At 36.5% G+C, this 11,909-nt stretch overlaps 1 protein-coding gene across 1 annotated transcript in view; it reads left to right on the top strand.

Annotated features, from left to right (window-relative positions):
• The first annotated feature begins 3,976 nt into the window (after positions 1-3,976).
• The window catches only part of LOC136027900 (transient receptor potential cation channel subfamily A member 1-like), a 175,412-nt gene continuing 167,479 nt past the window's right edge, over positions 3,977-11,909 (top strand). The window contains exon 1 of the mRNA XM_065705331.1: positions 3,977-4,259. The gene's annotated coding sequence lies outside the window, so the exon portion shown is untranslated. The remainder of the gene's footprint in view (positions 4,260-11,909) is intronic.

Genomic DNA, 11,909 nt, shown 5'->3' with positions numbered 1-11,909 from the left:
CGTAAATGGATAAGACCTTCACTAAAGCTTTTCTATCAACAAAATCAATTATCATCATAAGAGTAAAACTTTGGTCGACACATTCTCTAACTTTTCTAAAACCGAAGTGTTCTTCTCATATAACTTTGTCTACAGCATCTCTCAGTCTTAAAAGTACCATATTACTAAGTAATTTGTCACCTACAGAAACAGATAAATGCCTCGATAATTACCACACTCATTCTTATCACCTTTCTCATATAGTGGTTTGATTTATGTTTTCCTAGAATCACTAGGTACTTCTCGTTTTTCAAAAACCATATTCATAATTTTCAGTACTTTATTTCTTACCTCAGAACCCCTTTATTTCAGAAACTCATTTACCACCCTATCAGCACCTGAAATCTTATATTTTTAATCCATTTAGTACTGTAACTAATTCTTCCTCATAATGCAAATCTTCCTTCATATCCAAGGTATCACAAATATTTTCATTTTTTCTGTATCTTTTCTTGCAACTCTATCTCTGTTTAACACAATCTCAAAGTGTTCCGCCCATCTCCCTTTAACTCTCCTTATCAACAGTTATGGCCCCGATCCATTATGCCGTCTAGCTGCATATTCCAGATCCTCGGCAATTTTGTCCACCCCTCCACTTCACGCATCCCTAATTCATGCTTTAATGCTTTCTCTACTTTCTTTACATCCTTTTTGTTTTCTTATGATCTATCATTCAAATAATTCTTGTACAAGCCCCTTCTCCTGTCTATTAAAAATAAAGTTTGTTTTCGCTAATATTCATTTTGCGCTCCTAGCTTTCTTCCCCTAGACACCATCAGTAACCTCACAAATTATTTCCCTAAAATTATTCCATCCATCTTCCACAATGTTCAATGTTAAACTCTCTAGTTTAGGATTCAACTCTTCCCGGAAAAGTCGTCTCAAATTTTCATCCTGGAGTCTACCAGCATCATAGCTTCTCGGGAGCTTTAAATTAACCCTAAATGGTGATCACTACTAGATGGTGATTTTTACTTCTAACATCAATAACCACTCTCCTAAATATTCTAGTACCTTATATTGATCCTGCCAGTCTTCGGCTTACAATAACATAATCAATAAGGTTTGTTGTCTTATCATCACGTGAATACTATGTTAACTTAAGGGCCGTTTACGACAAAACACTGTATTTGTTATAACTAGGTCTATATACCTGCAAAATTGCAGCAGTCTGCAGTCTTGCTGTTTTGTTTCCCCACCCCAAATTTAGCTAGTCTAGGATACCATCTATCCCTATTTCTACCGACTTGGGAGATAAAATTTTGTAATAAAAACACCATATTTCTACCTGAGCAACTGTCTGTTTGCTCCTGTAACTGTAAGTAAAACTGATCTCAGTCACTTTTATCTCCGTCAGTCGGTTCTACAGGGGCATATACTACTATATCTGATACCCTCAACTTTTTAGTCATAAAATGAGCGATTAGATTTGTATTATTAATACCTTCCCAGCCTAAAGAAACAGCTTCCTTAATCTTCAGAGGCTATGTTCAGAGGCTAGAAGCAAGAAACCTCCAGCAATTTTTTTCTTCAGTTTTCTGACCCGGAACGGACCAATCCCTTGGAAAAAAAATCCAAGAGCTTTTCCAGTCGTGAAAAGGGTGACTCCCGCGACTCAAGACCAGAGTTCCGGGCAGGAATTCCTTAGCGTTTGAACCGACCGTTAGATCTGGTTCATAAGTGATTGTGTTTTTGCAAAGAAACAAAACATAATGTACAAAATGCAAGTTGGACAATTGTTATTTCTTAGTTTTATGCTGCTATTTTCTGAAAAAAAGGCTTTAGACAAGAAATTAGAGGCGGACTTTCGCCTTTTTTTTGTGTGATCCCAGTATTACAGAGATTAACATGTGGATAAAATTGTGAAGAATTTACTGTGGATTCAGTCACGTCCTGATCACATCCTATGCATTTTTGCTCTCTCGCAGTGGCGTTCTAGTATGAGGCTCAAAGACTGAAGACGCTGGTTGCTTGATAATAATAATTTGGAAACTGAAGATGTTGCGAAAGCAACTCTTTTCGGATATGTCTAAGAGGTGGATTCATAATCTGACCGCTAAACAGACTCAGAATCTTGGCCCAAGTGGTAAAACGTGCACCGGGTCTAGAGCAACTCAAACCCGGTCTAGTTTTACGGCGATTAGTCACAGAAAGCGATAAATTGGAATGCAAATTTGCCTGAATTGGCTGGCTTGTGGTCTAAAATAGCTAAAAACGGATTTTCTCCGACTTCATCAAGGGATTATTTGACTAATGAACGGTGACCAATCGATAAAAAAACATGTTTGACGTAGTTCCATAACTCTCCATACATTGTACGACTCAATGCGGTTTTCTGTGCCACTTATTAGTTCAGAAATGAGCAACGCTGATTTGAACAACAGATTCACGTGATAAAAAACGGCAAACTCAACTCTTTGAATCTAAAAGGGAAGAAGACAGGAGTATATGAAATGTGTTGCTCATAATTGACAAAAAACTATGGAAAATCCTTGGAACGGCTTACCGTATCCAGACGAAACTTCAGGGGCATCATGAGCGGGATGTTCAGTTGACCAAAAGGCAAAATGTACCTGCTAGTACTGCTATTAATACTACTGCTACTGCTCTTACTACTACTAATATTAATAAACTATTACTGCTACTACTGTTACTACTACTACTACTATGATACTAGTACAATTAATGCTGCGCGTATAAGGGGGAAATTTGACATGATTTTGAAGGGAAATTTCAACTAAATGAAAACGCACTAAGTGCATGCAAATTGTCATAAGAGCGTATCTCAAGAATGCATTTTGGGTATTAAGTTGGAGCTTTCAGACAATATTAAAAGGAAAAGACCAATTTACTAAAATGTAATATATGAATGTCACTACTAACACTATTACCGCTGCTACTTTTACAAATTCTATCACTGCTGCTAAACTATTCTAATTGCTACTTCCATTGCATTGACTTGTAAGGCTTGAGAGTATTAAGCTGAAAAGGACGTCAAAAGGGGGTTAAAAGTGCACACCAGCAATATTTTGGAACGGCTAACCTTGCCAAGGTGAAATTCCGGGGCGTCAGGAAAGGGATGCTCAACTGACCAATAGGCAAGATGTACATTCTACTACCCCTATGAATACTGCTACTGCTACTCTTACAACTGCTACTAATACAGCACTAACTTTACAAATACTTCTCATACTACCACCACAACAACTGTGATACTAGTACGATTAAGGCTAAGTCTATGAAGGAAAATATGAGGGAATATTGATGGCAAATTTGAACTTACTAAAGCCACAATGAGCATCTAGATTTTCTATTCTGGATCCTCTGGAGTGGTGCCAAAAGCGTTTTTGTGGGGACTGTAATTCTTCTGTACTGGATTTTTGACCATGGTGATTCTAACGGTGAACTTTTCATTTCAATCCAATACCATTCTCGATGGGTTTTATATTCTTATTCGAAATAATTAGCTTTCACAATCAGCTTTTACTAATAAGATAAGCCGAAATATAATTTACAACTCCTAACGTAGCTTGAAATGGCAATCTTTTCTCCTTTGAAAGTTCAAAACGTGTTTTTAAATTTTCGGTCACTATGGGGCATGGTTAGCTCTTTATTAGGTTACATTTATAATTGCAACCATGATATATTGGGCAAAATGTCCCTCCCTTTTTTAACCGTACTTTTATTCGCCTATTGTTGCTTTGTCGTGTTTTGGACAGAAGCAGAAAGAAAGCTGAGCTTAATTGGTTCTTTTTATAGAATTTTAAGCAAGTAAAAAGAGTGAAGATTCATGACTTGCAACTTTTTTCGCAAGCAAGTTTCTGTTTTTCTGTGGTTTGACTGGCAAATCAGTTTTCCTATTTAAAAATTCCAGCCTGTTTCTATGGTCGTCAGAAGTCACTCCATAATAAATTATTCATTTCCTCGTCCCTTCCTTTCTCAGTTTAATCCTAGCCTCTATTAATTGCATACTTTAATTCAAGACCGTTGAGTGCCATGCAACATACCACATTCTCATTTTACAAAGAAATCACGCAGAGAAACACGCTCCCAAGCAAACCTCAACAAGTGTCTCCAAACTTTTTCTAACTTATCGCAGACTCTGAGATTAGATAAATTGCTTTCCATAGGCTATGAAAGCCAAAAGTTAGCTTAGTTTAATACAAGCCATCGCGCAGTTATCAACTTTTACTGTCAGAGAGTATCAATTGGAGTTGAGGGTAAGTCTTTCTCTGATAAACTAGTTTGATTGTACATGGCTTTTCAATTCTCTTTGCTTTCCTTCTAATTATATATTTTGCTATTTTTAACGATTTAGTATTATTTGTAGCCGTATTCGTGCATTAAGCCTCTTTCCCATTGATGTGTTGACGCTTTTCAGTGAGCGACAAAAGCTCTGCGGCAAACTTGCAACGGCACAACGCAACCTTGCTCAGTAAACTAAATCGCAACGCAAGAACGAAACCAAGCTTTTTCCTCGGTGCATTAGTGCGTAGACATCAAAATTATTTTATCTTGATAATTTTAGCGGAAGTTTTGGAGGAAAGCCTGGTAATTTCTGCATCAATATCCCATACGTTTAGCTAGCAAGACAAATTTTAAAAATTGTGTAATCTTTTAATTTCCAAGTCACTCATAGATACAGGTTTCTTATATAATTAACATGTCTTCTTTCTCTCTTTCTTTTTCTCTTCTCTTAAATTTTGGCTTCATATTCTAGAGCAATTACTGAAGCACGAATTGAAACAACTTCTTCATCAGGGTCAAGCATTTATTTCACAAATTTTGGACACGTCGTCAGAGATGAGAGCGACAAATATTTTACTTAATAAACAGACAGAGAAATATGTGCAACGAATCCAGTATGAAGGACTGCTACACAAAGCAAGCGCAACTCGACCAAAGTGCAAACATAACATATCACACGGACGTGCCAATGTGAAAGAGACTTTATGGTACCAACAGGGCCGTATCCAGGATTTTCGTTCAGAGAGGGAGGGGGTTAAATATTTTTTAAATGCATAAAAACACCAGCCCCCCTGGATACGGCCTTGAGTACCCTTGATCAATTCATTAAAAAAAAGCTGAGGAAGTCCAATGAACTTCTTCCCAGAATAAAGTTACCAGATTGAACAAATTTTTTGCTTCTAATGTTTTCGTCCATGATTTTATGAATGTCTTTTTTTGCATTTCGGCTTAGAGGTGATGTAGACACAGGTCAAAATTTGATAGAGTCTTTGAAATATTTGAGAAAATGGATGTCTTAAAAATTTCGACTAAGAGTTCGATCTTGTTCCATATTTATTTTTCTGCCAAATTACCCTTCAATGATGTGACTTATTTTGAGTTGTAATGTGTGGGTTTAACTTTTAGTGTTGAAACGTTTGATTGCCCCTGATTGGAATAAAACTTTTTCTTTTTTCGTGCTCCTCTTATTTCATTCAGATAGGTTATCATTATTTATATACTGTTACCTTTTACTCACTTAAATTAGTTACCATTTCACCGTTAATAAGAAAGGGTCATCCTATTTTAGTTTTGTATTTTGTTTTAAGTTTTTTTTTTATATTTTTATCGTTTTATTCTACACTGAGGACGGTCAAGAGGAGGTTTTGACCAACATATTTGCATAAATTTCAACTTTTTATCCGGCTGTTTATTATCCTCGTTTTCTTCCGTTTTTTGCGATTTTATGCTTTATCATGATTAGCCATTGAGGTCTCAGAAATTATTTTTTATCAATAATAAAAATTCGGATCATTCTTCTGAAGATAGAGTAGGCAAAGACTTGACTAATGTTATTCTAACCAACTCAGTTTGTTTAAACATTGTTCACCGTCGGCGTTTCATACAGATGCAGGGCCCTAGATCATGAACATACAGGGGGGATATTTCTTAAAAATGGCGGGGGGGGGGTAGAGTAAAAATTCCAAAATTAGTGATATTTAATTTCTATGAGTGGGGCATTTAGTTTTTCTCCTATTTTTCAGTGAAAATTTCTGTGCTGTGCATCTGGAGGTGGTTAATCAAACAGACTAAGTGTATCCAAGTTGTGAAAATGGTCGGTCCAAAATATTTCAGGAATGGATAAAGTTATGAAAATGGAACTTTCAGAGCATGTGAAACTAAATCGAATCACGCTATTTGCATCCAAATTATCAAAAGAGGGAATATGTATTATCATATGAACGACTAAGGGTATTAAATAAAATATTTTTGGGTATGTTGAAAGGGGTTTTGAACTAAATCAAAAGACAACATAGAAATCCTAGTTGTCAAAATGCTATATCGGCAGTGTTTCAAAAATGACCAAGGGTGTTAATTTGATGCTTTCAGAGATTGTTGAGGAGGTGTTGAATTATATCAAAGCACCAAGAGGGGTACGTCTGGAATTTCTTAGGAGTGTCTAAAGGTATTAAATTGAAATTAAAAGAGAACCTTGAAGGGATTTTGAACTAAATAAAAGGACACTATATGTATCTAGGTAGTAAAAATTGTGCATATATAATGTTTCAGGAACAACTAAGGGTAATAAGTTGAAACTTTCAGGAAATTTTGAATTAAATAAAAAGACACCACGTCCATCTGGCGTATGTGTAATATCTCAGGAATGGTCAGAAACAGCAAAGAAATATTTTTAGCAAATATACCCTGTGTGCATCCAGGTTGTCGAAATTATATACTCGGAATATATAAGGGTGTTAAAATGAAACGCTTACGTACCTTTCAAAGGGGATTGGATCAAGGGTTCGGTGTTAAGTCGAATCTTTCAGAGAGTCTTAGCGTGGGGTTAAGTGGAGCTCAAATTTTGACGTACAGGAAGGGCAGGGATAAATAAAGAATGCTCTGTGCACCCAGGAAATTTCATGTCTGTTTTATCTTGGGAATGGTCGGATGTTCAACTATGACTTGGGATGAGATTTTAAAATTACATAAAATTAAACTATGTGCATTCAATTTATTAAAATACCATACTTTCAATATCTTGGGAATAAATTGAGGTTGGATTTGACATTTCTAGGTTGCATAATAGATGGAAGGGAGTACAATAAGGGGAAATTTGTATTTTGTGATGATGGCCACTTATAAATGTCTTGTTTCCGATTCACCTAAGTATTTTAATACTTAAGGCCCCCAACGGAACCAGAATTTATTTCCTGTTCTTGTAGCTGGGTTTTCCCCTTCACCTGATATTTTAAATTCAGATGCTACCTGAGAATTGGTTGAACCAATTCAACCAATTGAAGGAATTGAAGAATTGGGAATTGGTTGAACCAATTGAAGGCTCCCCAAGGGTCACGTTGTTTCGATTTTATTCACGAATTAGAAGAAGAATTAAAACTAATTCATGTCTAAGTATCCCCATAAAACACTTAAGCGGAACATCTTGCAAATTTTCCTAATGTTAGCGAAAAACGAAACAATGTCAATTATAATTAATACCAATATGTATTCCAAAAACTAGTTTAAAATTTACTGAAAGCCGTTGATAATGTTTGAAAACGGATATAAAATGGAACTTATTGACACCTTATGATCTATTCAAAACAAAGTTTTAATTGATTTCACGTGGTTCATAATCCCCCTCCACCAAGAAAAAATATGAACGGACGTGCCTGATTTATTTCTGAAAATCAACTTAAAATTATGAAGAAGTAAATCGTCTAGGCTCTGATCTCAAAAAGCTAGAATTACTTTCCCTTTTTATTTAATCGCCTCTTTTTTGCTATGCAAGACATAATCTAGATCGATTGTCCAAAACACTCTGTAGAGATCGCTCTCTATTGCTTTCTAATTGATTGATATTACTGATGAATTTTGTAATGCTTTCCCGTACCATTTATACATTAAAAGTTATGAATGGGTTATAGTACTTGATTTAGCGGATGCATTATTAGAAATAGGTTACTATACAGTTAGTTCCGAAGTTAACTTGTGACAGATAATCACAAGCAAAAATTATTCTGTATTTATAAGAATTTTTGTTTTTTTAGTGACATTGTATTGGCACGATGGAATTGTCTATGGGGGAGGGGGAGGAGAAAATCTTTGACATCCTAACATTAAGTATATTTTGAAAAATGACAGAACTTGGTTATACCTGATTTAATTACAGAACTACAAGGAATAGAAATTTCAGCTTCCCTTAAACAGAATGAATTTTAAGAGATTTTGCGAGTTCTGGGTGTAAGAATAGGCTTGAAGATTATTGTGAAGAAGACTAAGCTACTAAAGCTAGAAATAAGTGAAGATGAAAAGGTGACGTCGGGTAAAGAAAAGATTGATCAGGTTGGCAGGTTCATTTACCTTGGTACTATTATTAATACAGACGGTGGGAGCAGTGAAGATGTTAAAAGTAGAATATCTAAGGCTCAGGGTGTTTTTTCAAAGTCAAAAAAGTTTGGAAGACTAGAAAGTGAAGTCTGCAAACCAAGATTAGAATATTGGAAGTGATGACAGTGGTCAAATATGGCTCTGAAGCATGGGCTCCGAAAAGTTGATGAAAATTTAATAGATTTTTCCAGAGAAATTGCCTACCGATTGTTCTGGCTACCCGGCTGACTAACCATATTTCTAACAGTAGGTTGTACGAAAAATGTGGTTCTGTACCGCTTTCTAGGGCTATAATGAAAGAAATGTTGAGATGGCTAGGCCACGTTCCGCGGATGAAGGATGACAGATTGCCGAAGATTGTCCTTTTTGGCCAACCGTCTGGGACTAGACAGAAATCAGGTCGTCCTCGTCTGGGTTGGGAGGATGTCATGAATAAAGATTTAAAGAAAATATGAACTTCTTGGGAGGATGTAAAGAGGGAAACCTTGAATAGATTAGGTGGGAGGAGGAGCGTGCGTAGCTGTGTTGACCTCTGGTGGCTTGGTGCTGCAGTGAGTTATTAATAGTAGTAGTAGTATTGGTATATATATATATACACACACACACACATATATATATATATATATATATATATATATATATATATATATATATATATATATATATATATATATATATATATATATATATATATATATATATATATATATATATATATATATATATATATGTATGTATATATATATATACATATATATATATATATATATATATATATATATATATATATATATATATATATATATATATATATATATATATGTATACACATATATATATATATATATATATATATATATATATATATATATATATATATATATATATATATATATATATATATATATATATATATACATATATATATATATATATATATATATATATATATATATATATATATATTCTTTTGTTTAGACCTTTAATTACTAATGAGCCGGGTCGCTCCTCATCTACAGTTTGTTACCCCGAACTATTTGATATTTTGCTAGTAAAATGAGCGAAAAGTTTTAGAGCCTAGGCATCTTTTACAAGTGATTTACCTGTTTTTCTGTGTCTAGATTGTGCTCTAGCACTGATTTTGCACAAGTTTATAATAAATTCTGGAAAGCAGTAGAAACATACAAAAGCTGAGCAATTCTAAACAAAAAAAAGATTTAAGGATGGAGGTAGATCATCCATTATTCTTTCTTCACAAAAAGGGAAGAACGTAAAAATTAAATTTTCCTATGCAACACCGTTTACTGAAAGACATTGATTTTGACACTACTTTTACTTGACTCCCTTGACTTAAAGCTCTTGCTTGGCAGCGCCAACAGCGTAGAGGAAACCAGATGTCAGTGCCGCTATTCCTCTCTAGAGTGGCCTGTTTTGAGCGAGGGTAGGAGCTTCGCTGGGGTCAATGCCCCACGCTGTGAGTCAATCGTGGACGATATCCATCCATCTCATATGTGGTCTATTTTTAGCCGTTTGCAGCTGGATCGAAGTCAGATATAAGTCGGGGAGGTGTTTCAGTGGGCAGTTGAAGTAAATTACCGTACCAACGCAACCAGCAGGACTCAAGCTGTTCGGAAAGGGGGGGGGGGGTAACTTGAAGGAACGGAGGACATCCATGTTCCTTACTTTGTCAAGCCACCTAACGTGTTTGACTTTGAAGAGGTGTTTTGTCTGGACAGCATCTATCTTCATCTGCGACCGAGTCAAAGGCCAACTTTATGACGTGTACAGCACAACACTTACTACCGACGCAGAGTAGATACGAACTTACTGTAGACGGCGGATCTGGAATTTGTGGAATATTGTTCTCAACAGACGGCTGAATAAGGCGTTCCTCTTTGCCACCCTTGCTGATATCTCTGGATCTAGATACCCGTTTGAGCAGACAATTGAACCAAGGTAGATAAACTACTTGACTGTCTCAACATTATGGCCATATACTTCTATAGTTATCAGGGGGCTGCATGGTGTCTTGTCCACAGGCAATATTTTGGTCACGGCCCAGTTTACATTTAAACCAAGTTTTTCTGCAATAGATGCTAGCGGTTCCAGGGCAGTTTTCATATCAGTGAGATTTTTACATACAAATGCAAAATTATCAGCAAAGTAAACATCTGACAGAACTCTTCCACTGACATCGATGCCAGACGGATGCTTCAGCGGTGTTTTGTTTAGAACATGGTCCATGATAGAGTGGAAAATTTTGGAAGCAGCAACACATCTTTTCCGAACGCTTGAGGAGCAGTATGGCGAAGAGTTTGCCGGGTACCAAGAGCAGAGTTATTCCGCTATAATTATTGCATTCTGATTTACTTCCTTTTCTCTTGTAGACTGGCACAAGTAAGCTTCTTCTCCTGTCTGATGGTATCATTTCAGAGTGTTACACAGTATTAAAAAGCGCTTTTATCCAGAGGGTCATGGATGGATCTTTATTTTTAAGAAGTTCTGATGTCTAGCCACCCAATCCCGGTGCTTTGTTTTTCTTCAGCTTTCATACTGCAGCTTTAACCTTTTCTGCTGTTAATTCAGGGCCATCGAGGGCAGGTGTAGGAGTTTAATCAGCAGCAATAATCTAGTCGTCAATTTGGTCAGGTGGGTCTAAGCTTAGTAGCTTCTCGAAGTGGACTTCCTACTGGTGGAGGCACTGTTGTTGGTCATAAGAATTCTTGCTACTGGAGTTACGGAGATACGATGTAGTTTGAGTCTATTGACCTGAAAACTCACGGAGTATCTTATATGTGGCTCCTCCATCATTTTTACTGGCTGCCTCTGTGAGCTCGCCTGGTTTTTGGTAAAAAAAGTCTTACGATCCTTGTTCAGCATGATGTTACGCTCTTTATTCAGTCGTCTAGACACGGTCATGTCCCCGCAAAGGCGGGATTCCCGTCAGTGATCAATAATGGCGAGGGACTCGTTACTGATCCAGTCTCTTTTCTTAAACTGCTTCATTCCAGCAACACTAATTAAAGTTGCAAGAGTATATTCTTTGAAGACCTTCCATACAGCTTCACTATCGTCGCACTGCGTAAGGAACTCAAATCTATCGGATATATCGACCTGATGCTGCTTAGCCAAAGTGAGATCTTGCTGGATACGGTAGGTGTCAATTTTCTGAGGTATCTGGCTGCTTTTGTATCTTTTAGGCGAAGCCTGATTTTGGCTGCTAAAAGACGTGGTGTTCCCAAGCTTGGCACCTCGGTAGGTGTGACAATTCTGTACAGACGACAGCCATCGCCGGCATATGACGATGTAGTAGAGCATCATCTTCTTTGATTCATCATTCCTGTACCTGGTGTATTCCTATAACTATGTGTCTGCAATGGTAAGATTCTGGGCGAGACAGCAGTTCAAAATTCTCTCCGTTGTCGTTTAGGCTATCTGCTGTTAAGGGTCCAACAACGAAATCCCACTGGCTTGACTCATTTGAAATGCTAGCATTCATATCTCCTAGAAGGATGAGGTAGTCACGGGGAGATACT

This window comes from Artemia franciscana, chromosome 6, assembly GCF_032884065.1.
Source record: "Artemia franciscana chromosome 6, ASM3288406v1, whole genome shotgun sequence".
Lineage (NCBI taxonomy): Eukaryota > Metazoa > Arthropoda > Branchiopoda > Anostraca > Artemiidae > Artemia > Artemia franciscana.
The sequence above is the reverse complement of the archived record's forward strand: the minus strand, read 5'-3'. Positions and strand labels throughout refer to the sequence as shown.